Source organism: Lissotriton helveticus, chromosome 2_1, assembly GCF_964261635.1.
Source record: "Lissotriton helveticus chromosome 2_1, aLisHel1.1, whole genome shotgun sequence".
In the NCBI taxonomy this organism is placed as follows: Eukaryota; Metazoa; Chordata; class Amphibia; order Caudata; family Salamandridae; genus Lissotriton; species Lissotriton helveticus.
In genome coordinates this window covers 1830906390-1830930210 of record NC_136059.1, presented here as the reverse complement: position 1 = coordinate 1830930210, position 23821 = coordinate 1830906390, and positions in this window count along the sequence as shown.

Below are 23821 nucleotides of genomic sequence, written 5' to 3'. Positions count from 1 at the left end.
GTGTGGGTTCACTGGGTGTGAATCCTGGTCAAACACCAGCTCCAATCCTTTGCAGGGTGAACCACAAAAAGTAACTGTAAAGTATTTGTGAAGCACACAAACAGTAATAAAGTGAAAACACAACTCAAGAAAAATGCCAAACCAATTTATAAACTTAGAGCACATTTTAATAAACTATTTCCCACAAAACAACATAAATGAAATCAGTCGAACTGGAGTTATATTTCTTTTACATTTTTCATAGAAACTAGCTCCTAAAAGTTCAAAGCGCCAATTGCTGACATCTAGTAAGCAGCGCAAGACTGGGTCAAAGTTGAAAAATATGGTCGGCCGCGATGGAGCGCTGTTCGGATACACCAAGTGGATTGGACCCATTCAGCGTTTACCATCGAACTTCGAATAATTTCTGAGAAAAAACGTTCTGAGAAGGTGAAGTTCAGCGGGGTGGAAGAGAATGGAGCTCCATAGTTAAATGGCCGTGGTGTCAAAGTTGCGGTGAAGATGTCTGCATTGGACTTAGTCATTCAAATGGAAGGCAAAAATCTCCAGTAGGATGAGCCTGAGGGCTGTAGCTGAACGCAGTTTCACAAGGTCAGTTACCCCTTTGGCGAAGGACCACTGTGACTAATTTTCTGCTGCAGAGAAGAACATAGCCGAAGAAGCCGCAAAGTAGATTTGACCGACGATGCACCTCGGGTGGATAGCTGAGCAGGTTGGTCCCTGTCTCTTCCTGGTTCTCCGAGCAGTTTCTAACCATGAAATGTCTTAAGTGCCTAATTTGTATTTTGAATGTCTGGGCACCTTTAGCATGACTCACAAAGGTCCAGGCACCACTTGGATGGTCAGAACTCACTCAGGCTAGGCCCATGGGTGGGTTCGGGATGGAGGAAGCAGTTTGTGTCCCTGTGGCTCTGAACAAGATGGGCAGCAAACTACCCCTTGTGAGTCACTCTAAAGGTCCTAGGACAGTTGACTATCCATTTCTTGTTCCCAGGCAGATGGTAGCAGAGCAGCAGGACAATCAGGACAACAGTCTAACAGATCAGCAGTCCATAAGAGCAGCAGTCCAGCAGAAAGGCAGTCCTTCCAGCAGCACAGCAGCCCTTCTTTCTGGCAGAGTATCCAAAGGTCCAGAAGTGTACTGAAGAGTTGGTGTCTGAGGTCCTACATTTGTATCTTGGTGTCCTGGTTCAGGAAGTTGGGAGAAGCTTCTAGACTGTGGCTTTGAAGTGCATGGAATTTCTGGCTCCAAGCTGGCAGCAATTACAATTTTGGGGTCATCAGGCCCTCTGTGTGAAGGCAGAGAACAGGCTAGTCAATTACAATCAGGGCCGTGCTTAACTCCACCCCTCCATCCTGCCAGAAGATGGCCTATTGAGGCACACTTTAGCCCTCAATTGGGAGGAATTCACAAAGTCTAACTGTCAGTTACACCCTGTCAGGTGATCCAGGCCAGGCTGAATCACTGACAGAATATCAAAGGTCAGAATATCGACCCACAGAAATATCGCAGCAAGAATATCGAAGTAAAAAATATTGACATCCTATCTACATTATGGAAAGTACCAAAATGTCTGAAAAGAAATATTGATGTCAAAAATATTGTTGTTAAAAGTATCATTTTTTATTTTAGTAAAAAAAAAGTAAAATAACGTAAATAATACATATAATTAAAATAAACATAGTTAAACATATTTTAAAATGTTTTAACATAATAAGTAATATATATTATTTAAAAATTCATTAAACATATACATATAATCTATTATATATATGTGCTTATTAATATGTCTAATACGTATTTGAATCACTTATAAATTGTTATACAAATTCTTATAAATGATAAATATTATAAATGCATCTATACATATAAAACAATAATATAACAAAAAATTAAATAAATATATGTACCAAATGAAAAAAATTAAAATTCTTTTAAATCTTTTTAAAATTAATATATACTACTTTAGCTAAAATAATATGTATGAGTTAGCGGAGGGAATAAAATTACTGTTCAACTCCAAACAGTGCAACAGTAGGGAAAATGTTGGATAGCGTAGGGGTTGAAATTACTATTCCCACTCCAGGGAGTGCAACAGTAGGGAAAGTGTAGGATACCGTAGTGGTAAAAATTACTATTCCCACTCCAGTGAGTGGAACAGTAGGGAAAGTGTTGGATAGTGTAGGGGTAAAATTATTCCCAATCCAGTGAGTGCAACAGTAGGGAAAGTGTTGGATAGCGTAAGGGTAAAAATTACTATTCCCACTCCAGTGAGTGCAACAGTAGGGATTTTTTTTGATATCTTAAAGGTAAACAATTCCAACTCCAGTGAGTGTAACATCGTGGAAAATGTTGGATAGCGTAGGGGTTAAATTAACAAACTTATCAAGCAAATAATTTTTGTAAAATAAATAACATAATAATATTTAATTAACAAAAAACTATTAAGAAATACCAATAAAGATAAATTAATATTTACTTAAATAACATTAAATTACCTCCCACCCTATTTCCCCATAAACATACAACACGCTACACATAAAAAACAACACAATTAATGTAATTATCAATTAATCAATTAATACAAATTAATTAGCAATAAAACATTAATTAGTAATACATTCATAATTAATAAAAACATATTAATTAATTAACTATAATAAAATTACTTCCCACCATATTCCCCTATAAACCCACAACCCGCTACATATACAAAATCACATAATTCATTTAATTATCTATTAATCAATTAATAGAAATTGATTACCAATTATTAATTAATTAACAATAAATCAATTAACAATAACAATAAATAAAAATGATTAATAGATTAATTCTAATTAATATCATTACACATTAACCAATTAATAATTAATTAACAATAAATTAATAACCAATAAGTATAAATAAAAACATATTGCATAATTAATTATAATTAAATTACTTCTCACCATATTCCCCTATAAACCCGCAATCTGCTCTGATACTAAAATGCAAAACTTACTTTAGAAAAATCACTAATTTCTAAACATTTCATACATATATTTGAAAATTATGAAAATACATTAAAAAGAAAAGTTAATCATGCATATAAAATACACACTAAAATATTTAACACTAAACAAAAATCGATATTATTGACAACGATATTTTTGCAACTGATATTACTTACTTCGATATTACTTATTTCGGTATAAAAAAATGATATTACTTACCTTAAGGTCGATATTCTAGTCAACGATATTCTTGACTTCGATATATATCCCTACGATATTAAAAACTTGATATTAGTGTAGGTCGATATTAAAAATTCGACATTTTGACTGCGCACCGGCCCGGCTATAGGTACAAAAGGGTTAAGGGCAAAAGGGCAAAGGCAGAAAACTGCCCAACCCCCAAGTTTTTCAAATGTACTAATAGTGGCATTTTTATAATTGTGATCAAAACCCTACTTAACCATTAAATAGGGCTCTTCACAACAATTTCAAATACAGAAATTATTACATAGCTACCAGCTCCCAGTTAGAAAAGACAGCTTATTAAATGTAATAAGGAATCCCCAATGTTATTCTATGGGAGCGGTAGGCCTCACAGTAGTGAAAAACAAATGTAGTTGTTTTTCACTACCAGGACATGTAAAACTTTCAAGCATATTTCCAACCTTTTAATTACACATCACACTGCCCTATGGTCATGGGTGTTTAAATGCCAAGTCACCATGGCAGTTTAAAAACTGCATTCAGGCTGCAGTGGCAGGCTGGGAAATGTTTTAAAATACTAGTTAACTGGGTGGCACAATAAGTGCTGCAGGTTCACTAGTAGCATTTCAGTTCACAGGCCCTGGGTATATCATATACCACTTTACAAGTAAATAAATATGCCAATTGGATATAGGCCAATGTAACCATGTTTGAGAGGAGTGAGCACAAGCTTAACATTGGTTAGAATTAGTAAAGTGCACAGAGTCCTAAGGCCAACAAGATTAAATCCAACAAAATGTAGGAGGCGGTGTGGCAAAAGGTTTGGGGGAAGACAACCCTGAGGCTGACAGGTCTAACAAAGAAGTCGTACAATTTCCATTTAACAGTATCTTAAAGTTAGGAAGGTAGATGTTTGAGTCAAACAATATAAGATATGAAATTGATGCCTAGACCTTCACACTTTGAGGTGCTTAAGGTTTATTTATTTTAGGAGTTTTTTATAGCGCTGACACAACCCGAGGGGCATCAGAGCCCTTTACAGCAACATACAAAACAGAATCATAAACTGTCACAGTACATTAATAAACAGAGATTCTAGATAGTTCTTAATTCAATAAAATGTAGTAAAAAGTTCTGTTCAGGCAGGGTGAAGGAGTTCCATTGCAGAGTTGAGGATCGGATCAGCACGAATCTTTGCGGAAGTGGAAACCGTCTTTAGTAGGGGATTTCAAAGTGACATAGAGTGGCTATTCTCCAGAGGGATAGAGATGAGGGTTTAGGGGAAATTCTTTTCATTGTTTTTGAAACTTGTAAAGGAGGGTTGTTTCTGATATGTTTTTGGAGACAGTTCCAGATTTTAGTGGCGTTGCATGAGAAAGAGCGTGAGAGGATTATTTGTTTGTGTCTTTTGGAGAGGATGAGAAGGCGTGTATTTGCACTTTAGGTTTCTCGATTGTCCTGCTTTTGTGAGTTTTTGTGCAAGGTAATCTGGTTTGCCAATATGTAGGGCTTTATGGGAATGACAGGCCGTTTTGAAACAACACTGCGCTTTGATTGGAAGCCACTTCAAGTTTTGCCGCGCAGGGGTGATGTGGTCATGTTTTCTTAGCTGCTCTGACCATTTTTGCTGCTGCATTTTAGGGTGGCTTCCATGGAAGCTATATGAGCTTTGTGTGCTCCAGTGAGTGTGGCATTAACATAGTCTAGTCTGGACAGAACTAGAGCTTGAGTTGTGGTGTTTAGGCCAGTAGGAGGTAGGAAAGGCTTGATTTTGTTGAGGAGCTTTAGGCTGTAGAAAGCACCCTTTGCAGGGGAGCATATGTGACAGTTCATGTTTAGTTTAGAGTCCAGAGAGATCCCCAGAGATTTAGCTTCATCAGCTACAGTAAGCTTTCAGTTTATGGAGTCCATATTATTCATCCATTCTTGGATCTGGGGGGGTGGCCGTGATTAGAGAAGACAAGAATTTTATTTTTTCTTGGTTGAGTTTGAGGTGGTTGTGTGATTGGCAGTTCTGTACTTTTAAGAGTGTTGAGTTAAGTCTGTGGATGTCGTTAAGTGAACATATTAATAGGTAGAGCTGGGTATCGTCAGCATATAGGTGATAGGTGCTATTTGCTTGTTTCAGAATTATAATGAGGGGTCTCATGTAAATGTTTCCAAGTTTGAGGTAAAGGACTGAGCCTTGTGGGGAAACCTCTGGTTATGGGAGAGATGTCAGACATCGAGTTGTTGATTCTCATGAGTTGTGATCGATTATGTAGAAATAAAGAAAACCATTTCAGAACAGTGCCATCAGCTCCGATACGTGTTTGTAAGGCACCCAAAAGTAACTTGTGATTAACCGTATCAAAAGCCACCAAAAGGTCAAGTAGGATGAGCAGGCAGCACCTGTTTGAGTCAAGGGAGTTGTGAATTTCATCTGTTATACTCTGTATAGCTCTTTTAGTTCTGCATCCCTTCCTGAAAACTTACTGCTGTATGTCAAGTAAGTTGATGGAGTCCAGGTGTTGGTTGCGTTGGGAGAGAAAACCTTTCATGAGGATTTTTGCTAGGAATGGAAAGTTGGTGATGGGTCTAAAATTCTTGGGATTTTTCGGGTCCGCATCATGTTTTTTTCAGCTGGGTGACTTGGCCTTATTTAAAGCAGTCAGGTATCAGCTTGTTCTTCAAGGAGCTGTTAATGATCTCGGTCCATAGAGTGGTTAAGGTGAGGTTGAGGTTTTTAGCCAGGGAGGCAGGGAGTGGGTCTGAACAGTGGGGGGAAGGTTTGGATTTGGCAGTCATGATGGAGATGTCCTCTGCTGTGATGATGTAGAGAAGGGTCTTGGGTATAGGATTATTTTGGCTTAATGGGGGAGGAGTCTAGGTTTTGGTGATCATGGAGTGAACTAGGATTGGGTATATCTGTTTTAGGCGAAGAGTTGCTGGGTTGAGTCTGAGGATGATAGTCTAGGGAGAGCTCAATTTTGGTGATTTTCTCATTGAAGAAATTGACCAGGTTGTCACACTGTAGTTTTGAGGCAGGGGGGGTTTCTTTGGCAGGTTTGATTTCAAATAATGTTAAAGAGCTCTTCGGGCAGTTTTTAGCTTTATCTTGGTCATTCCGGAAGATGGTGGCTTTTTTTGGAGGATTTTTTTCTGTTGTTCCAGCGTTTTCTTCTGAGTTTGAGGAAGTTGGTTGTGGATGGGTTTGCTCGGCAGAGTCTTTCCACTGTTTTGACTTGCCTTTTTTCTGAGTTGAGGTCTTTGTTGAACCAGGCTCTAGATGGAGTATCTCTGAACCTTTTGTGTTTCAAGGGGGCTAGTTGGTCAAGGCCGTTTTCATCATTGAGTTGTAGAGGTCAGTGAGTTCATTTGTAAAGAGAGGGATAGAATAGTGGGATAGGTGTACAGTGAGGGTCAGCCTCTGGTAGGTTTTGTGAGTGCTATTCTTTGCATTGAGTTCTGAGGGTTGGGTAGTGGTTGGATAGTTGGAGGGAATAGAAATTGAGTTGCGCAGTCTATGGAAGATGTGTTCCAATTGGCGCAGGTTAAAGTTGTTACCTTGGACCATGACTTTACTATATATGGTTATGGTGGCTTTGCATTTGAAGGCGGGTGAGTTGGAGATCAGCAATTTTTGACTGTGGGGAATGTTGGTGGAATTAGTAACTCAAAGGTGGCTTGCTAGGTTCTTTCTTCATTTAGCCTGCTAGGTGGTGTAAAAAATTAGATCTGTTTTTTTGTGGCGGTATTATGGTAGAGGTCTGCTATGAGTGTTTCAAGGTATTGCTTGAGAACTCTGTGTCTTAAAGATTTTTGCGGTGTTGGTTGAAAGGCTGGTGAGTAGGTGATGGAGAATGAGTGTGGGTCGTTGGGTTTCAGGTTGTTGTGATCAGTAGGGGTGGAAGGTTCTGTGGCGGTCTGGGAGTATTGTCGTGTATTTTTTGACATCTTCCTTGCTCCTCCCTGTGACAGGTATCCACAGGGATGTCAGAACACTATGCATTGGATAGGGGAGGAACCCTCATGCAGTGGGCCGTCTAGGAAAGGAGGGAAATTAGAGTTCAGTGGCACCTGGGTTTAAGTAGGATATCATTTGAGAATTGGTCACTAGGTGTAGCTCCAGTGCAGTGGATTACGACGTAGTCTAAAGTAAGATGGACCTGTCAGGGGAGAACTGGGCCAGGCTGGGTCTGTATTCTTTTATTATATATTCTTTTAGGTGGATTTTGGATGAGATTGGGGGGAAAGGCAGACAGCTTCAAGTCTAGAGCTTTACCCATTGATAGGCATAGTTTGTAAAGGCTTTGAAGAGAAATCCCACAGATTGGACCATTTCAAGATGGATCGGGTACCTCTGGCAATTTCAGAGAGAAGGGAGTGATTGCAGTGTTAACCCAGAAATGCTTATAATGTGTGGTTTGCTTGTGCACAAATGCAGATCACAAAGAAAGTAACACAGGATTGCGATAGTAGAATAGAGTTAGGGCTTCCAAAAATATTGTGATGCATTAAAACTCAAAGGCATTCAAGGATAGCTGCTCACTTCTGAGATCAGTGATTCCCTAAAGCCATTCAAAGATGGCCACTCTGTTCTGAGATCCAGGTTCAGAAAGGCAGATCCATAGTCCTTCATTAATTTCAGATAAATCCACATGGGTAAAGTCCTCTGTTTATTTCCAGTCCAGGGGAGGGGCCGCCATCTTTAGTAGGTGCATTAAGTGGTGTGGTAAGGGAAGAGGTAGTCAGAGACCCACAAAATGGTGGATTGATTTTCTGAGCCCTGAAAAACTAGACCTGGGATCCCATGAAGGGCTCAGGGACTGCTACGGGTTGCCACATTCCCAGGATCTGACCACAACATTGAGAGAGTTGGTGGGGAGTCATGTTGTCTCTCATGGCACCCACATTTTGCCTTCCTACTTCTATTCAAGCTGATTATGGAACTCATTTTAAAAATGAGATTTGGCAAATAATCTGCACAGCATTTGAAATCAACCAGAGGTTTCATTGCAGTTATTAACCACAGTCTTCAGGAATTGTGGAAAGAGCTAATGGCACATGCAAGAACATAGTGGTACAAACCTAAGCTCCAACACATTTAAAGTTTCTTGATGCCCTTCCTCTTTTTTGATGAGCATGAGAAGTACTCCAGACAAACAGACGGGTTAATCTCCCCATGAGATTACTACAGGAAGAACAATGAGGCTTGTATATGTCCCATCAGCTGCATTAGTTTTTACTAACTGATGCAATTGTGCTATATTATTGCAAGTGTCTGGCTAATATGATGAATTCAGTCTCATCAAGTGAATGTGGCAACAGAAGAATCCAAGGATATTGCATGTCAAAGCCTTAATCCAGGTGACTGGATCGTAGTCTAAAAAACATGTCAAGAAGGGATGCTTGAAGGAGTGTTGGAAGGGACCATATCACATAATCTTGATAACAAACACAGCCGTGAAATGCACTGATGCACCACAATGGATCCAGACTACTCACATAAAGAGAGTGAGAGTAACTGAAGCAGTGGATGAATCCGCTGGTCTAAAATCAACCAAATAAATTAAAGCTCAAAACCAATCTCAAGTTTGCACTATGAATCCAGAGGGGAGTGAAAATGATAAAACTGAGGAAGATAATGAATAAAAGCAAACTGATTGGGTGAAGTTTAAGGTTAGTGAAAGCTCTGACAAAGAACCTGAAATTTCTGATATCTAGTTTCAAGACAGAGTTCAGAGTGAAGAGCTGTGGTGGTGCAAATGACAAAGGCATGAGTGGCAGAAAGAAAAAGTAGTATTGGATGCAAGCAGTGATAAGTTGCTGTTGACGTATAAATGTACAAAGACCCCCAATGGAAAGAAGATATTCACAGTAAACAGAGCAGACAAAGACAACACTGATCAGAGTTAAAGTTTGAGCTTACTCCAAAGTTCCTTGTGAAGTAAGAAATCTCTGAAAAAAGACTGTTGCTGAGAGAGAAAAATTGAGGGAGAGATACCAATGTTCAGAACTTACAAAACAGAGCACTGTGAACCAGAAGACTGCTGCTGAGTTGCAACAAATGCTGCATGAAGCCCTATGTGTGCTTTCAACAGTGTCAATCTCCCCCAAAAACGCAATAAATAGTAAAATGATGTTTCCAAATACCCTGTTGAAGGAAGGCAATCCCCGTGTCTGGTCTGTGTTTCACATTTAAATCCCATGGTCAGAAGGCATGAAGATGTATCCCAGACCTGTGAAACTGAGATGTTTGGTCATATATGAACCTCACAGTATTAGTTCTAGCATGCAACGTCATATCACTCATCATATACAAACATAACACACTATATGCACAACATTTTCATTTCTGCAGAAACCACTACAGCATTAATCCAAGCTGGCTGACTGTTCAGCAAGGTGTAGTCTAAGGCAAAAACTACATCTCACATGACAGCCAACAATACGTTTCCCAAGGAAATGATGTGACTGTCTTGGAGCAATGCTGCACTGGCTCAGTCTGCACAGCACAGAACCCTGTACACTAAATCATGTGGTAGATATAGCCTTCACTGTCCTCAAGGCGTGAGGTCCTGTGGTGTAGTTAGTCCACCAGTTGCACTGTGCAGTGACAGATTGACTCATTTCTATAACCCCCCGGTTACTGTCACCATAGTAAACACTGTGCACTACAATGTGCATACTACCAAGCCCCACATTTGTACCCCCCATCCTTTCCATGGTGGAGCACATTGAACAATATGAATTCAATTCTCAATGTAAAATATGTGTGACTGAAGTAACACACATCACCTGCTCCTGTTACATGTTGTCAAATGACACAGGTATCAGATCAGGAATGGCATTAATAGCCATTAACAATAGATGAATGTGAGACATGCGTCTACTCAGTGACAAATAGACTCTCCTTACAGATGAGAATTCGTCACCTGCATGGCATTGGTACCTACCGGAATGACAAATAAGTAAGTGAATCATAGAGGGCAGCACACCTGTATGTGAAGCTCAGTGTCAGCCATTTCCAATCCCTACTTGCGTGTATGTCACACTATATCATAGCACAACTATGCAAGTAAGCAAGGTGTATGAGACAAGCAGGACACAGAACAGATTGGAAATTAATATTGGGCTATCCCTTCTATTGAGTCTTAACTAATATGACACCTCCTTTCTTGGCAGCCGACCAAGGCTGCGATATGATGCAGTGGGTCATGACTCTAATACATCATTTATTTATTTATATTGCACAGTTAGCTAAAAATCGACAAACAGAAGCCCCCCTGACATTCAACCATGCCCTGTGCCGCACCAGGTCCATTATTGAACTTACATTTGGAATATTAAAATCCATCTTCCAGAGCCTGGACATATCTGGGGACAGATTGCTCTACTCGCCACCCATGGTGTGTAAAATAATTTTAGTATGCTGCATTTTGACAAATGTGCAATGGGCAGATGAAAATGAGGAGCAGGAAATGCCAGACAATGAGGAGGAGGAAGTTGAGGAGCCTACGCAACCTGGACCAACAGTTGCCACAACGCGGCGGAGAGACAATATTATAAATCATATTTTTACTGAATCATTAATGTTCAAAATCATAGCCAACAATGAAACAATGATGATATATCACAAATTGTTCAGCAATGTGTAAATACATTTCTGAGAACTACCACTGTGTACCCATTTTTATTCCATCGTCAATGTAAACACCTGAACATTTAAATTTTACCTGTTACTTCTTGTCACAGAGATAATGTATGTAGCTATGTGTAACAAACAGCATTGCCCAACATCTGGTACAAAGGACTTAGTGTGCATGCCAACTACCTGTAGCGGATTATCCTCAATTGCCATCCACAATTACCGTTGTGTGGTCATGTAGATAGTGTGTGTGTGTGTGGGTCTCTCCTGATGCTGATGCTAGCCATGTGTATGGCCTCGTACCTGTGGATGATAGTAGAGGCCCCTCATACTATGATGACTTTCGACTGTTGTACATTGTTTGTGCATGAGAACACAGTCCCAACTCTACAGTCTAAATATGCTACAACAACAACTGTATCCACATGTAAAATCCATTAGGTTATCATATCTCACATAAACAAATGCTACATACTATACTTTGCCACTCCAACAGTGTTGCATGCAAACACCCATTCCCATGCACAAGAAACACCACGTTGATACAGAGTGTAGTCATGGTGGGATTTATGTAGCCTTACTATCGGCAATATGTAAGGGGTCACACCAAGGCATGCATGGTGATCTACCAGATCACAATCACCATGATTGAGAATCATGTTTGACACAAAATATGACATTGTCACTTTCCTGTAGGGTATGTCCATTTGATATGGAATGCAAATACTCTGACAAATGAATGGTACAAGCTATAAATCCCCTTCCTTGTGGGTTCAGCCGATTACTGCACACTGCCAAATTTCAACACAGCCTGATGCCTCCACTGTGGGATACAATGTCACTGGGTGCTATTAATGAGTTAGCCCATGGAGTACCTCCTGTTAGGTGTGCCATTGCGCTACTACAGTGTTTGGGAACTATGTATTGTACGATCTCTGAGCAGGATGATCCCACACATATGTTAACTAAATAACACACATATGACACATATGCAAGACTGTAAGCAGGTCAACAACACATATTTTGACCTATTGAGAAAACTAAATGATGCAACAACATTCTGCGTGACATTTTTTAGCCACGGTGTCAGTGAAAAATTATGCTTCCCCACTGATGCGCGATATCAACAGTATTTTCCATTGTCAGGCTTTTTGTGAAATTGACACATTGAGTGGTAGCACAAAAACAAAAAAGGAACGCATCGGCTGAAAATGGGCCTTATCCGCCAGGAAGTGAAGTAATGGATAAAGTGAAGTGATGTCATGGAACTGTGAAGTTACTTTCATTTTCACTTTAAGTCACAGTTTTACTGTCTGAGCTTGGGAGTGATGATGTTTTATGCTTGTGCTGGAGATAGGTGTTGGTGTTTTTGTAGCTGGTGCGTCATGTCTGCTGTCCCTGTTGTGTCCCTATATTAATTTTTCTGCATATTTGTAGTATATTGTTGTTTATTGTCCTGCATGATGTCGGGTGTTTGTCTTTAGGGATATAATTGTAATAGGGGTAATGGTGTGTTTTGGGGGGATTCCCTGAGTTTGGGTTTGATTATTTTGGGTGGGATAATTCGGAGGCATAGATGTTGTCGTCTCATGAATGAACAGGAGTTTGGGGCATTCCTGTGACTGGTCCTGACATTACCTGCCCAAAATGTTAGCCGGTGAGGGCTGTGTCATCAAGTGCTACCCTGTGAAGGTCTTCCAGCATAGATGGAAATGCATACACCTTCAGATGCTGCAGCTCTAAGGAGTGGACTGTGACACCAAGCAGTTGAAGCATCACTGGGCAGATGTGGTTGGCAGGGAGTCGGACCTTGTAGACTATGTGGGATTAAAGTTAGTGGAGCAACATGTAAGTACACATAATGTGTCTGCTATACTATGTTTCTCATGTACCCAGTGATGGTTTGTGAAAGTCCTTGGGACTGTAGGGACGTGTGGATCGGTTGCTGATTACGAACATTGTAAGGTCTCAAAGTACTATGGTTGGACCTCACAAGATGGGAACGGGTGATATATCTGAGCTTAATAGACGGACATCAGGACTGTGCCCGTGGTCCCACTTGTGACATTTGGAACTGACTAGGGAGCGCATATTGGCAGACTGGTGATTCCGGCATTCACACTAATACGCAGGACCAATTGTGGTCCATTTACAATCCTGGCTTTTGGTTTCAACGTCCATGCCTTAAAAAAGTCTTAGAAAAAGATGAAACACGTGACGGCAAATCATGTGCTGGGAGATTTTACATTTTTATAATATGAATAAAGACTGCTGAACAGCAAGAAGATTGATCTTTCTGGATTCCTGTTTTGATCAATATTGTTGAATTGTCTCTATTTGTAGTAGAGGGTCATTCATACCCAGAGGTGTGATAAATGTAATCAAGACTAAATAAGGACGAGTGGTGTGCTCTAAAAGCCCTAGTTTTTGTGTTCAAAATGGTTTGTGAAACCATTAAGTATGGCTCACAAGTAAGTAATGCTCAAATTTGCCATGCCACCATGCAAAAAGGGGAAATGAGATGGCATGCCTATAGTGCTGGCAGAATATGTACACCAGTGCTATCTGTGACACTGTGTGGCCCACACTAGTATTAGTGTAACTGTATCTGACAAAGATGAGTCAGGGGGAAGTATGGATGTGATGTGCATTGCCTAGCCCATCCACACATCTCATACGATGACAGAGCAAAGAGTACAGATGTGCTCCAGAGCTGCTTAAATCACAACAGGCATTTGTTATGTACAGTTCTGAAGGGCCATTAGAGAACATATGTCATAAATAAAGGTGCTTAGTTACAAGGTCCTTGCACTGTTGGCCTGTCACTTCTTACAATGTCAAAAGTGATGCACCGGCTACACAAGAGCCTTGTTAAGAAGCCCCATAGTGATGTGCTGATGATACTCCTTGGCATATCTCCCCTGAGTTGTCAAGCATTTATGAGGCCTGCCATGTCTTACATTGGTTAGCTCACATCTGAATGTTGCAATACATATAATACTGGTCTTGAACAGCATTTCTTATGTAATTGGTATAGTTCCTTGATGTCCACTCTGGCTAAGCTGTGATTTGTACTGGCTTGACAGACTACATACATGTAACTGACAGCACAGCGAAATCCACGTGTTGCATTTGCATGGCCTCATGGAGGTATTTTTGAGACAAGAGCCACTGGACCTGTATTTACACATAGTATATGCCTCAAGTATGAGAGCCCAAATGTATGTCATATGGGAGTCCTACGCTAGGCAGAATGAGACACATCTCTACCTATGCCATATGTGTTAAAGTTCAAATATGTAATTTTTAACTTAGGGATGCATGGGACATAAGTGTACTATATCATGCACTCAGCAGCACTGACAGGTACAGTGCTCACGTTATTCAGGGATCCTGTATGCAAGAAGTGAGATGTATGTAGCATACTCATTTCCTGGCGTCTGCATTTAAGAGGTTCTTTGCATAGCAACTTCTTTCTGCGTATGAAATGTGAATTATGTAGGTGTAGAGCATCATCAAAGTCAGCTACCATAGTGGCATTTGGTAATGATGATGCTCATGACCTGGTTCTGCAAGTTGGCCTACAGGTGCATGTTTTGGTTCTTCATATGTATGTTCACTTCAGCCGGCCTCACCAATGTGTATCATTCATGCATGTAAACTGTGTCAGTTGATCACTTACAACCTGAAGTGTCACATAGCCAAAGTCATGCATATGTACTGTGCTTGTGTTGCATATCAAATATGTGTAGTGAGTTTACTGATGTGATTTACATGTTATTTCTTGTAGCTTGACCCTCATAATACAAATCCTGAGGTGGCGAACTTCAAGGATCCCAATTTCACCAATGAGCGCCTTTATTAATGCTGATTGCATAGTGCAATGATAAAGTGTGATGTCAAATGCTGTGGGATTTGGCAGAGTCAATGTGCATCCCTATCACAATAGAACTTATAGAAGGAGATCATTAGGTAATGACATTTTGAATGAATGAGTTGCATGTCTATCAGCCTCTGACTAATGTGAAGAAGAAAACTCTGCCAATCTGGGATGGACCACAAGATATTGGCTTAACAGGGGAGCCACAATCCCAGTGGCAGCACATGCAAAGATATGTGGGAGTGGATACAAATAAGAAAATGGATGTTGTTGTGAAGATTACAGAATGCATGTCACTTGCACATGCAATGAAATTGGGTGCATGTAATGAACGGTGCCATGGTCCACCATGGACTTGCTAAAGCTCAAATATGAGAGGTTTCATATGCCACTTCATGACATAAGGTACTTATCTGTGTCCATTGTTACATGTCATACCCGTCAAGTTTTCAGTATAGGTAGCATTGTGCCCTGATCTGGGTCCTTGCCATATCATTCCCACTACGTTGTGAGACAATACATGTACTGAAATAGAAAATATTACTGTGGCAAATGCCTATGGCATAAAGGCCATTGCAAGATGCAGCTGGGCACACTAATATACAGTGAAGTTGAAATGTCTACTATTCCATGGGCACCGAAGAATTTTGTTTCTTAAGTATACTCAGAACTGACATGGTCATAGCTAGATGTGCCAATGAAGTTGCAATTGCATTGGGTCACATTTGGCCTGCCTTTTAATTTAGGGCCGAGGACATCTGATATGATAGATAATAGGTATGCTTATTGTCACTCTAAGCTGCAAGATGACTTTAGGCAGTAGGGGTTGCTACATCAAATGTCATGTCAATAATGATGTTTATAACTGTTCCTAATTACCCTTAGACTGACATATATCCTCACTGTCCCAGCAGACAACATGACCCCTGAGAAACTGGGACAACGCAATAAGTGCAAGGAGCGCTACCACCACATCTAACAGGTCCCCAAAGCATGCAGGGCCATGAAGAGGAGGTATGAGGACAAGAAGGCCCAGGACAAATGGAAGAGCTTTCCAATGGACCACCAACCAGCACCAAGGGGAGCTCTTCCAGGCATGGACAGTCCAGTGCAGGTACTTTTCCGGCAGATGTTGCTAGTCCCTCCACCAGCGGCCCATCGTTCCCCCCTGGACCCACACCTCAAGCCACAGGCGGGCCCACCAACTTTGAAAAGGACATTCATAAGGACATTTTGGTTCTCAAATTGTGTGTGGCAGTCCTGGTTGTATAAAATGGACCAGGCTTTATCTCTGCTGCAGGAGATTAAGCAGGCAGTGGACAGACCAAAGTGCCCCTAGACACAGGGACACTTTCTGCCCTCCCCCTGCTCATATATTTTTGTATTGTGTATATTGTGTTTTCTGTTTAGTTTAGGTTAGTGTAGTTATAGTGATAGTATACTGATTTTAAGATTTTTGTTAGGGGTGGGTTATATTGTTAGTGGGTACCCGACCACCCACCCCATATCTTCCAACAACCCTTCTACCTCCAGCATCGGACTACTACCAGACTACTACCGCAGAGTATCTTACCTTGGAGACGACCCATGGTGACCCAACGCTCTCTCGCCTCTCTGGCCTTGCCTTTCCTTGCCAGAACATGACCCTCAGAAACGTCCTCAGGTGACCTGGCGCTCCTGCCTCGTTGCTCCGGAGAACGACTTGACTCCTTCAGCCCCCGATGCACTGGGATGAGACACTGATAAGGCAAGGAACAGCCTCGAAACCCCGCCAGCACATGACTGGCAGATGGTCAGGACTGAAAAAACCACAACGCTTAGTGACGGAGAGGATGGGGACATGGGGCTGATACACCGGAACCTCAATGGAGACCCCATACACAGGGCACGTGGCCCACATTGGCCGGAGAGGTTCTGTTCAAATGCTCCTGGGTGCCTGACCACAAAATGTCGGATCACCGGGTCCAGTCACACCGGAGACAACATCCTAAATTACCGGAGCTTAGCAAAGGAAGAGTCGCAGCCTGATCTGCTTTATGCAGGCAGCAGCTACACTCATCATCACTGTAGGCTACGAGTCAGAGAGGCAATGGAATGAAATAATGCCTCCATTCTTCTCTATCAAATACATCCTGAGTGCCTGTTCCCAAAACGGCGGATTTCCGGGTCCAGTTATACTGGAGACAATCAGCTCAGCTAAAGAAGAGGTGAAGTCTGACCTGCGAATCGCAGGGAGAGAACACCTAATGCACCTTTGTAGGCAACAAGACAGAGAGGCAATTGGAAAAAACTTACGCCTCCACTCCTCTTCCGATTCACCCTGCGGTCTGACCCCTAAATGGCGGCCCATCTGAGTCCAAGCTTACTGATTGCTACGTTCCACGTAAAGGAGAGGTGCGATATGATCAGCTAAGCACAGCCAGTGGCCACTTAAAGTACCTATATAGACCAAGAGGCAGGAACTCCACTGAAATAATTAACACCTCAAGCCTCTAACAACATCATCCCTGGTGCCCGATCACAACATAGCGGATCCCCGTGGTTAGGCAAACCGGCAGCAACGCCCTTAAAAAAAAGGAGCAGTGTGATCAGTGGAATACAAACACCGGCCGAATATAACTGAAAGAACTCACGCCTCCATTTCTAACAAAAACATCCAGGGGGCCAGACATCATCCACGCAATACACCATTTATACCACTCTACACCTTTATCCCTATAATGACCACCACTGGTGTGCTCTTTGCCAAAGCACTCCTTCTCCCCTTGTTGGGGAGGAATCCAGCATTTTGCCCTGGAGTTTCAGAGACCCCTCTGAGAGAGTCCATAGCATCAAGGGAGCCTCACACAATGGAGGTGTGGGAATGATGTCCCTTACCTAAGCATTCCACTCCCCTTGTTGGGGAGGGATCCAGAATTTATGCCATGGAGTTTCAGAGACGCCTCTGAGAGAGTCTACAGCATCAAGGGAGCCACACACAGCGGAGGTGTGGGGATGATACAATTACCGCTGGGAGCACAGCACCGTAGACTGAGACCCGTGTCGTCATTGGATTCTTTTTGCCGATGCCATTTTAGGCGGAAACTAGAACCTTCTATATATACTGTGGTGTCCGAGCAACCTGTGGCTGATTACTGATGGAGCTGTCCTATACAGCTATAGAGGAATTTGGCCCTTGCTCACCCCTCGGCCAGCACCTACCCGGCCGGACGGCAGACACTGTTTCTCCTTATCGCCAGGTTGTGTTGCCTTCCCCCTCCCTCACTTCTTCCCTTTTTTATTCTTTATCTTCCTCTTCTACTCCTATCCTCTTTCCCCTCATTCTCTCTCCCCTTGCCTGCTTTTTTTCTTATGTCTATTTTTTGCTACTCTTGTAAGACACGTAACTTCGCTCCAGCAACTCATGTAACTTGTAACTATGCTCTGGAACAATGTTCTTTCTTCATGTAAAGCGCTCTGATACCTCCGGGTCCAGCCAGCGCTACATGCACTTTTAAAATAAAATAGAAATAAAATACTTTGGGGTATTTGAGTGTGGGATTTGATGTGTTTTATATGTTACAAAAATAAAAATACCCAAAAACTAATACATTTAAAAAAAATTACAAAAAATATATGATTGTTTAGATGTGTAGATAGCTGATGTTTAGCTGTCATTTCTGTTTTCCTTTTGTAAAGAAGTGTCTTAAGGGGGGTGGTGCATTCATGTTTATCATGTCATGTTAAATGTGTACAGTAAGCAAAGTTAAGTTAAGGTAGTTTTAGATAGTAGGCGTGCTAAGATAGTGTAGGATAGCTTAGGATAGATAATTAATATAGAGTAGGTAGCTTTTTCCTATTTAACTTTTCTATTGACATTAAATGTCATTGTTTGCTACACCCAGGTTTATGTCATGATTTACTATGTGGGAGTTAGCATGTGTTCCCAAGGACAGCATTTTCCATGCATATGTCTTTGCTAGCAGAGTTTGGCATTATGTGTGATTAGGGGCCAGATGTAGGTAATTCTATTTTACCGACTCATAAATACCGAATTTTACCGATTCGGTATTTATGAATCGGTAAAATAGAAGTACCGAGATGTAGGTAAATCCAGATGTGGATTTACCGAATCTTTAAAAGTCGGTATTTACCGATTCGGTAAATACCGACCGGTAATGCTCCATTCATTCCTATGGGCTTTGAAGCCCATAGGAATGAATGGGGCATTACCGGTCGGTATTTACCGAATCGGTAAATACCGATTTTGACAAGGGTGCAGGGGGTGTCACTTTGACACCCTCTAGCACCCCCACAAAAGGTACGGGGGCCATGTGGCAGGCATACCTGCCCTAAGGGCAGGTCTGCCTGTCATATGGCACAGGTGTGCATGCACACATGTGCATGCACACCTCAATCGGTATTTCACCATCAAATTGAATTTGATGGTAAAATACCGATTTCTTAGGCCTTGTGGGACTCATAAGAGTCCCACCTACATATCAATTTTACCGATTCTGTAAAAATACCGGTCGGTAAATTTACCGACCGGTATATTTACAGAATCGGTAAAATTACCGATTTGCCCAGTTTCTGTCCTCCTACATCTCGGTAGCCAAATACCGGTCGGTAACGGCCGAATTCGGCCGTTACCGACCGGTATTTGGCTACCTACATCTGGCCCTAGGTCTCTTCCCTATTGTCAGGGCTCTGTTTCAGCTGGCCATGATTTACCGAGTTTTTACCATTTAACCAAAGCTTTGGCAACATATCAGAGGACCATAAATCTAACCATAACAAAGTGAGAAGAATAGTTATTTGGGGTATTGTTTTCAAGATATATGCTGACATTTACATATAGAATTGTTCTAACAGAATTTTAATATCGTTCTTCGCTGACTAAGAAGGCAATAGTCAAGGACAATTGTATGTAGAAGGGTTAGAGCATATTCACCTATACCCTAATAAAAAGAAGGAGCTCTTTTGGGACTATGTATGCAAGAGCAGAGTTTATGAGAACTACCCAAATGTTGTATTGATTTGTTTCTCACTTTTTTAAAGAGAAAGCTTATACCGTGGGTCCAGGGACCTCCAGCAGTCTTGACCAGTCTTACTACTTACTCCCAACAAATGACACAGAAGACATGACCATTGAAGGCAGTATCTTTCTCTCTCTTCTCTCTTCCCCAACCCCCTTGTCCCTTTGAGACACCAGCTAGCGCCCATGATTCCTTACACTTGTTGAGTTATCTCAAGGAGGCGTGGTGGGTTTTCTTCTCCCTTCCAGAAGGCTTGTTTTTCAGGTGAATGGTTGTGCTAACACATCAACTAACTGAAAGCTGAATAATAAAGGGGCATATTCTCAAGGAGCTATCGCCTAGTTAACGGCACTTTATCGTAGCCAAAGTCGCGATAAATGTATTGCCCCATTCACAATCTGGTGCTAACAGCCCATAGCACCAGTTTACCTGCAATAACAGCCGCAAAAAGCATCACCACAGATGACACCTGCAACTATCGCTAATGAGATGCAGAGTAGGGGTGCCCGAGCAAAAACCGCAACAACACCACTCCGCAACATTCTCAACTACCAGCCAGATCAGCGATAAGATCCCAAAACAGGCAATAAGGCACATTAGTAGCAGGAAACTAACACCTGCTCTGACCTGGTGTAAAGTCGGACCACAGCCTACACCAGAAAGGGGAGCCCCGCCCAGAGTCACACCTGAAGAAAAAAGATGCCATGGAGCCACTGAACATGCAGCTCGAGCCCCATGAGGGCCACAACACCCACCACCTCCACCCCCAGGACCCCCCCCACCTCCACGGACCCCCACCATCCCCCGACCAACACCGAAGCAGCGTAGACAAAGTCAGCGATCATCCCAAAATGCACCAACCTCACAGACCCAACACCAGAGAATGTTATAGCCCACCACAGGCACAAAAGATCAACCCACCTCCGCATCCTGACCACCATTGCACACAGGCTGACGGTACCAACACAGGGGACAACCAACATCCCACTGCCGACCAAGCTGCTGGCCGTGATGCACCTGTTGGCCACTGGTACCCTCCAACCAAGATCCGCAAGAGTCACACAGCTAGGCCAATCCAAGTCCCTCACAATGGTCATGGATGACACCATCAGCTTGGTACCCTACTATCTAAACTTCCCCCACACTGCTCAGGGACAGCTGGTCACCAAGCAAGGCGTCAACACCAGAGCTGTCTTCCTGCAGGTGTCAGGGGGAAATTGACTGCACACATGTCCTACTTGTGCCCCCTGGCAACACTGCACACAATAAGGGCAACAGAAAGCGCACATATCCCACCAATGTCCAGGCAATATTGGACCACCGGGGAATCCCCACCACTGTCGCCGTCAACCCCCCAGGCAGTGTGCATGAGCCCTACACCTGCTGACAGTCCATCATCAACCTGCGCTACCAGGATGGACCCACGGAAATACACAGCTCGTTGGCCAATACCAAATGAACACACCACACACCTCAACTCCTCAATCGTGCAACTCACAACACATGAAATGCACACGTCATAAGCTCACATACAACATATATGCACACCCACCAGACACAACAGAAGAATGAACTTAGTGTGGGAACCTGGGCCAGCCATGTCCCTTAGCCATCAATGGCATGGCACCTCAGCCACACAAAAGCAGGATGTGGAAAGAGGTGGGGACCAGGCATGTGTGAAGGAGGAAAGTGACCCAGGAATGAGAATGTACACAATGCCAAGTGTGGCGTGGATGTGATGGTCGCACTGGAGTATGCAGACCACAGACATATCCACGTCGACACTCACCTTTGGTGTATGGAGTGTAGTGGACAGTGGACGCAACCATGTCACCCCAACCAGTAGGGAGGAATGCGGAAATGTAGCTAGTTACTTCCCCCTGTAAGCTTGAGTGGAGTGGGCTGGCCCAGCATGCAGGAGGCCAGCGTAGGGATGTAAATAAAAGGTACGTAACTCTGGGCGTGGTCCTCTTCTGGAATGCCCAACGTCTCTGCCAGGGCGGTGCTTCTCACCCCACCATGAGGCCTTCGCCATGAGTGGAGTTGCCAGCGATACTGTGTGCTGTACCCCGGAATGATGGTCCCCAAACCAGTCGTACCCGCACCTGTGCACCCAGGCCTCAATGACCACCGGCCGACACCGGTGTGTGTCTAAGAGGGCCAACCACATGCCGGTGCAAGCTCCAGGCCCGAGGCCCGCGACCCTCGCAACCTACTACGACCATCACGTCCTGCATGAGCAAGGCCTGCAGTACTCCTTGCTCGTTGACATATTCTAACGGCATACACAGCGTACTAGTAGGTCACACATTTGGAACTGAGTCTTGATTACACTATCGTTGCGGACGGTGTGTATGCCTGAGCTTAAGTCACAATACTCCCTTCGATGTGGTGCCACCAAGTCTCTGCATAGCAACCACACATGTCTGTGGCCCACACAGACTACTGATACAGGGCCACACTAAGCTCGAGTAGGTCACACATTTGGAACTGAGCCTTGATCATGCAATGGCCGGGCACACATGGCAATGCAGACTTTACATCACTATACTCCCTTCGATGTGGTGACACTATGTCTATGTATATAATCACAACCACACGTTTCTGTGGCCCTTTGCTGGAAATGCCTACCGCCTACACTGCGGTCGAGTTGGTCGCACAATTGGAACTGAGCATTGATTTTTCAATGGCAGAGTACATATTGCACGCAAGGAGAGGTGTAAGACGATAATGCATTGCGGTCCGGAGTACAAAAGGATCATCGTTACGGAGGTGATCGAACACTACCACCAACTGCCCTGGTGTCACTAACTGTGCATCGCGAGCCAATGACACGTGGCTGTGGGCCACTGCTGACCGCTGCCTCCGGCCTACACTGCGGTCCAGTAGGTCACAGAGTCTTGATTTAGCAATGGCGGAGTTCATATCAGTGTACCGACATCATCGCAGACTGTACCCCCTCTCAGACCGGTGCCACTAAGTCTGTTCCCCTACATTCATGGACACTCACTGGTCATACATTGGTGGCGTCAGAGTCTATGGACTAGGGGGTAGTTTCATCCTCATGTAGCTGATACGGAATTGGTCCTGCTAACAAGGCTGTCACCTTCCACTCCACCATTTGCTGCTACTGGATAAGATCAAACGTTCTGCATCATGACCTGGAGGACACCTTCCACTATTCCCCGCAACCCTCCTCCACATTTACCTTCGACATAGATGAGGACCCACCCAGTCGGCCCTATCTCAGTGCACCCCAAGTCACTGTCCCATGGCAGGGTGCCTGTGCCGGCCGCTATGCATCCGGGGCCACTTACTCTGTGCTGGTCAGGTCCAGGATACCTTCTTCTGAGATACTGGATGGCCTCTGAGGCGATGGCCTTGGGGTCATCAACGCTATGTGTCTGTGGCGGGAAAAATCCTTTACAACAAAACTTTTACAACGCACTACCATTACGACGCAACTTTTACAAAGCACTACCATTACGATGCAACTTTTACAACGCAAACCATTACAACGCATAGCGCTGGGGGGCGCTCTAGGATAGGGAATGTATTTAATATACTATCCAACACCTTCCCTACTATCCACGGGGACTGGAGTTGGAATAGTAAATTAAATAATTCACTATCCAGCGCCTAAAAGCACTATGCGTTGTAATAGTATGCGATGTAAAAACCGCGTTGTAAAGGCATGCGATGTAAAAGTATGCGTTGTAACGTCATACATCCGTCTGTGGCCCTGTGTTGTCCACTGCCTCTGGCCTCAACTGCAGCCCACCAGGGCTCACACATCAAATCGAGTCCTGACCAGCCCAGACGTTGCATCACCGCAGGAGGCACATTCCACCATTGCCAAGACCACCTTCAACAGCCATCTGCAGAGTCAAAACGGTGGTACTGGCAGACTGACGGAGTTGATAGCTCATGTCAAGAATGCCATCTTCAGCCTGATCCCCTGCTTAGCACTCCAGGTGCCACTAATTCAGTGCACCGCAATCCATGGACCGTTACTGATTGAGTATTGTGCTGTGGGAAGGTTGTGCAGCAATGTCCCCTCAAGCAGTGTGGGAGACCTGGGACATTGATGAG